The following is a 5350-nucleotide window of genomic DNA, read 5'->3' as shown; positions in this document are numbered from 1 at the left end:
CTGTGCACCAGCCTAAAGAGGCAGGCTGCTAGGTGAAGCTGACCTGATCAAAAGCCTAGGGGTGAAGCAAAGAAGGCCCTTCTGCCTGAAACCCTTTCAGGGACAGTGGTATCCAGCAGTTGTTGTTGCCACTATGAAAGAAAAGCCAAAGGAGCCAGAACTAAAGTTGTGTAGGCCTTCAGGCTGGGGCGGGGGGTGGCTGGAAAGTAGGAAAAGAGCAGCCCAACATGGGGTCCAGGGTTAAGACTTGCCTGAAGGGCATGTACAATAGCAACACGAAGACATTGGCAGTTCGCCCATGTACTAAGTACTGAGAAAGGCCACAGGGCCCCGACTCCAGACACGCTTTGCCCAGCCATGCTCCTCTCTTGTTTCTATGTCCGCTTGGCTCTCTCTGCATCACCAACTCCTGCTTCCTGAAGGAGAGGTCAGGTCAGCCCCAGTTACCATGAAAATATCCTCTGTTGCCTTGACAGATCTTCATTTGCTGCTTAACCCTGGGATAAGATTTCAGGGTAAGGACTGCAGAATTTGTCACAGTGTTCGGAAAGTTACTCTAACATGAGGACTATTACAGAGAATGATTCCTAGACATTTGTATTTCAAAGGACAGAATGAGCCACTCCAGCACAGTGAACCAATTTCAGGGACAGGAAATCTGCCACAGTGGCTGAAAAAGTTCTGGTAACACAAACAACTACAGTATCTGATTCCTTGAGATCTTTCTTTCAAATGCAATATGCTGCAAAGACTTTTCCTTCGCCATCCCCCACCCTACCCCCCAAGTTGCTCAAGGCCCAGCAAGCCACCCAGTTTTACATGTCTAATTCTGAAATCAAAGTCCCAGGCAGGGAGAGGGATTGTCACAAGTAATTGCAACATCCCACAAGAATTTGTTTGGAGTTAAAAGGAGCCAAACCTGGGCCTTCTCCAAAGCTTGCAAGTCTGAGCTTTTGAGAACCACATTTGATCTGTTCCAGTGCGTTGAGTGTAGATGTTTGTCTTGTACCTGCTTGGCAGTTCTAGGGGACCCTGTAGAACTCCCATGGTGATGGGTGTAGCTCCCCCTAGTAGAGGACAGCATGGGGATCAGCTTGAATGAACCACAGGCCCCATGGTTGGCCCTAACCTTCAGAGCCATGCTAGTGCTGGAAACACAAGCCAGGAGAGGAGGAGGGACATGGGCCCTGAGGGTTGAGGGCTCACATGTGGCTGCAGGGAGGGACTGGGAGGGGAGATGAGGGAAGGGGGGAGGGCAGGTGAGGGGAGAGGGCACACTGTTCCCTTCTTCCTCTGAAGCTCACACACTCCCTGCACCCTTGCCCTTGCCCCTACCTTATGTCATTTTATCCTTACATGTTCACATCATGGCATTATTTTGAAATGATATTCTCTCTTTTTCCATATAAAGCATAGCCACCTTCAAAGTAACAGCTTAAGGCTCAAACACAGTAGCTACCCTGACTGTATCTCAAGATAGCCCAGTGGTACTGGGGGATACAGTTGGCTGTTATGAACCAGATACAATCATCATCATCATCATCAAATAGTCACCACATCCTGAGCCCTTACTTTGTGCACAGCAACCGCCCCCCCCCGATTGACTTTGCTATTTCCCTATTTGACAACGTCGAGTCCAGGCCTGGTGAGGTTAAGTGGCCTGTCCTAGGTTGGTCAGAGTGGGAGCCAGGCCTCCAGAGAATCTGGGACATTGCCATGGCTCATTTTCTGTAGGAAGGAGCAGAAGGAAGCAGAGCCCAGTGAGGTGACTGCCAGTCCCACCAGTCCCAAACTGCCAGGTACTAATGGAAGGGGCGTTCACAGTATGTCTTTCCTGAGCCCCAGGTCTCCTCCAGCCTACTAGGACCCCTGGGACGTGATGCCTCGGGGATGAAGATGGAGTGGGAGAGGAGTGGGGAGGCCTGGACAGCTCTGTCTGGGCTCCCGAGAGAATGCTCAGTCACCGTGGGCCTGCCTCCCTCCTCCCTGTTCTCCAGGATGTCGGGGGTGAGGCTTTCTCTGAGAAGTAGGTTACTCCTCATTCCCACCACGCTGGCCCTAGCTTCAAAGAACACAAAAGAAAGCCAGAGCAGGCCAAGGTAGATCTCTGCTTGGAGGCCATCTGTCCCTCAGCCCAATTTCTTTTCAAGACAGCCTAATATCTCTTTATCCCCACTGCTGATTTACATGGCAGGTTTATTTAATTAGCCAGAGATGAGTCAAAGTGCAGCTTGTCCTCACAGTTAATTAATATTTACTGAGCCACCACACGGTGAGTGACGCCAAGGCTGGACTGTGTCCTCTATATCAGCTCAGGGAACAGACTTCAACCCCTTGTGCCTGGCTGGGATTGGAAACCGGAACCAAAGAACAGGGACGTTGGGCCTTGGAGCTACTAAGAGGAACAAATGAGGTCATGCACCCACTGTGCCTACCACAGTGCATGGCACGTGGTAAGGACTTAGAAATTGATCACTGTGTTTATGAATGTCAAAAAGGAGTGGCAGGGCAAGGGGGCTGAGAGACCACGTTCCGTAATGGGACCTATTCCAGCAGAGGTGGAGGGAGTAATGGCAGCAGACGCCATGGGATGGGCCCACCTTCAGGCACACTCACGTCAGCATCATCCATGAGGAAATTAGGAATGCTTCTCCCTGTTTCCAACAGGCTTCCTGGTGGAACAGGGGAAAGTGGAGGGTAGCTGGCCCTGGAGGAACTCAAGCAGAGCATGAGTAAATGGAAGCTCTCCTTTAGCTGTGGTTTGACCACAAAGGGAAGGAAACCTGGCCTAGGCAAGGGAGCACTGGCAAAGAAGCACCTGCGTGGTCCCTGCTAGGCCAGGACCCTTCCCCTCCTCAGCCCAGTTCTGCACACACCCCAGAACCCTACCCCACTGTTAGAAGACTTCTGACCCTGGCCCTTCTTCCAAATGGTGCTTCCTTGGACCCTCTCCTGTGGAGTGACCTGCCAAAGCCCTCACTGTGGCAGGATTTGGTGACAGTGCTTGCCCTCTCCCTCTCCCTCCTCCTGGGCTGCCACACCTGAGGGGCATCATAGAGCCTGCCCTACCTGACTTCAGGGCTGTGGGGGAGTCCCATTACCCAGAGCCCTCTTTGTGGTTACTGGCTCTGGACAGCCAGCGCCTGACTCTCCTGGCTCATCACCTGACAGCCTCAGTCTTCCCCGTAGAAGTCCCAGCGTAGCCAGTGCCCGAATGTCCAGGCTCTTCAGTCTCTTCTGCCAGGTTGACCCCATGGCCTCCTGAGAGCCTGTCTCAGAGTTAGGTTGAGAGGCCACCACGAAACAGCCAGGATCCCAGGTACAGACAGGCCTTTGTGGAAGCCAAGGCTAAGTGGGAAGTCACACTACTGAGACAAGACCCAATGGTCTGTCTGTCTCCAACTGCCAGAAAGATGGCTTTTCTAAGTTAAAAATGAGGCAGTATATAACAGCTGCCCTAAGACCTGGGCAGATTTGGGCTGGAGGTCAAAGTAAGGCCTGCAAGTTTCATTTTTGGGTTCACCACATCTTCTGTACAAAACCTGAGACTGGGCAGAAGGGGTCTTCCCAATTACCTTAGATGAATTCAGTAAGAAAGTGGAATGGGAAAAAGGGGAGAAACCACACACAGCAGCCTGATTGTCCAGGACAGCCTGCTCTAGTGGGTTGGAGGTTCTAGGGCCCCTGCGCCCTCTGCTGGCCGCTCAGACAGGCTCTTGCCCTCGAGCTTCCTCCTCCCCAAGGAGGCAGCCTGCTGCTCCTCCCAGCGCTACTCCACCGTCCTGCTTCCTCTCACTCTTTTTCTTTTTTCTTTTTCTTTTTTTATTTTTTGGACTTTGGACCTAGGCACAGCTGTCTCTCTCCCTTCCATAATCTGAGCTTCCTCCTTCCTGACAAACACCTCTGCATCTAACCCAAGCTTTTGGGGGTGGGGTGGGGTGCAGAGAGTAGTGTATGGCCCAACTGCCTTGCTTTCCTAGTTGCACGCATGCCCCTCAGAACTGCAGGTGGCAAACTTCCTCACTCAGCCACCACCTCAGAGCAAGACTTTGCTATTGCTTCCCAGAAGGGCGTCCAGCTTCCAGATCTTCCTTCTCCCTCTGTCTTTCCCATTGCAGAAGCCAACCTCTAAGGGCCTCTGGGATTGGCCACCCCAACTCTCCCACACCAGTCCTCCACTCTAGATTGGACCAGGACTGTCTGTCCTCTCTCTTCCTCCCTCTCTCTCCTTCCAAATCCGGCCCATTCAGCAAATTCTCATGGCTCTAGTGCTCACACTCTGGCCCATCCCCACCACACCCTCCCCTGAGCTCATGCGGCGAGGCCACTTGCTGTGCCAATAGTCTCCTGAGTATCTTTGACTTCTGAGATTGGAAGTACCTAGAGGGCAAGGACTTTAATCTCCCACAAAACCTAGGGCAGTGCTAGGCTCCCAAGGGGCACTGGGGGCCACATGGAATTCTGATCTTTCTGATAACCTCTTAGCATCGCCTCAGAGCTCTCCACCTGCGGAAAGGTCTGAGTGTGGTAAGTCCTGGTGTGGCTAAGTCCACCAAGGTTACTGCCATGGACAGGTCACTGCAGAAGGAGAGGAGATGTGGGGAGCTTTCCCAAAATGACTAAGAACCAGAGAGTGGCTTTTAGTTTCCAGAGAGACTGGGTGAGGGGGAGGGGGGAACTAGTAGGGGATGAGGTCCCTGGAAGTCGATCATCATGCTGGTGGAGAAGCCCACGCGGAATATCGAGGACGTGGATCCAAGGGGAAACCCCCCAAACCTCATAGATGCCGCGTTTCCCATCTTTCCTCCATTCCTCCAATTTCGGCTTGCCTCCGGGTTCGCAGCCCCGGGACAGATTCTTGCGGGACCTCGGGCGGCGCCCAGTGCTGCTGTGGACAGCTCATTCCGCGGCGGTGGCAGCGGTGGCGCCCGGCGAGTCCCCGGCGCCGCCAGGGGGCGAGTAGGGTGCCCGCCGGCTCTCGGAGCGCCGGGCGCGCGGGCGCTGCCCTCCGGGAGGCCGGGCCGGAAAAGGCGCGCCCGCCAGGACCGCCTTTGCCGCCGCCGCTGCCGCAGCCTGGCCCGGCCGCTACGTCCAGCCCCGCCTTCTGGCCCGTTTGGCCGCTCTGGGGGCCCCAGGGCTAGGCCGGGCGCAGCCGCCGGGCGCCCTCACAGGTGGCGGGGCAGCCAGCGCGCCCGACTCAGCGCGCCACCGGGCTTTGCCGGGCAAACACCCCGCGCTCCCTTCCCGCCCCTCCGCCGCGCTCTTGGCAGCCCCGGCTCTGCTCTCGCGGCCGCCCGGATTGCCGGGCCGGTGACTGAGTAGGCCGCACCCTGGGCGCAGCAAATGGAGG

Source organism: Enhydra lutris, unplaced genomic scaffold, assembly GCF_002288905.1.
Source record: "Enhydra lutris kenyoni isolate GAN:26980312 unplaced genomic scaffold, ASM228890v2 scaffoldscaffold5, whole genome shotgun sequence".
NCBI classification, from domain to species: Eukaryota; Metazoa; Chordata; class Mammalia; order Carnivora; family Mustelidae; genus Enhydra; species Enhydra lutris.
This window is presented reverse-complemented; position numbering follows the sequence as displayed.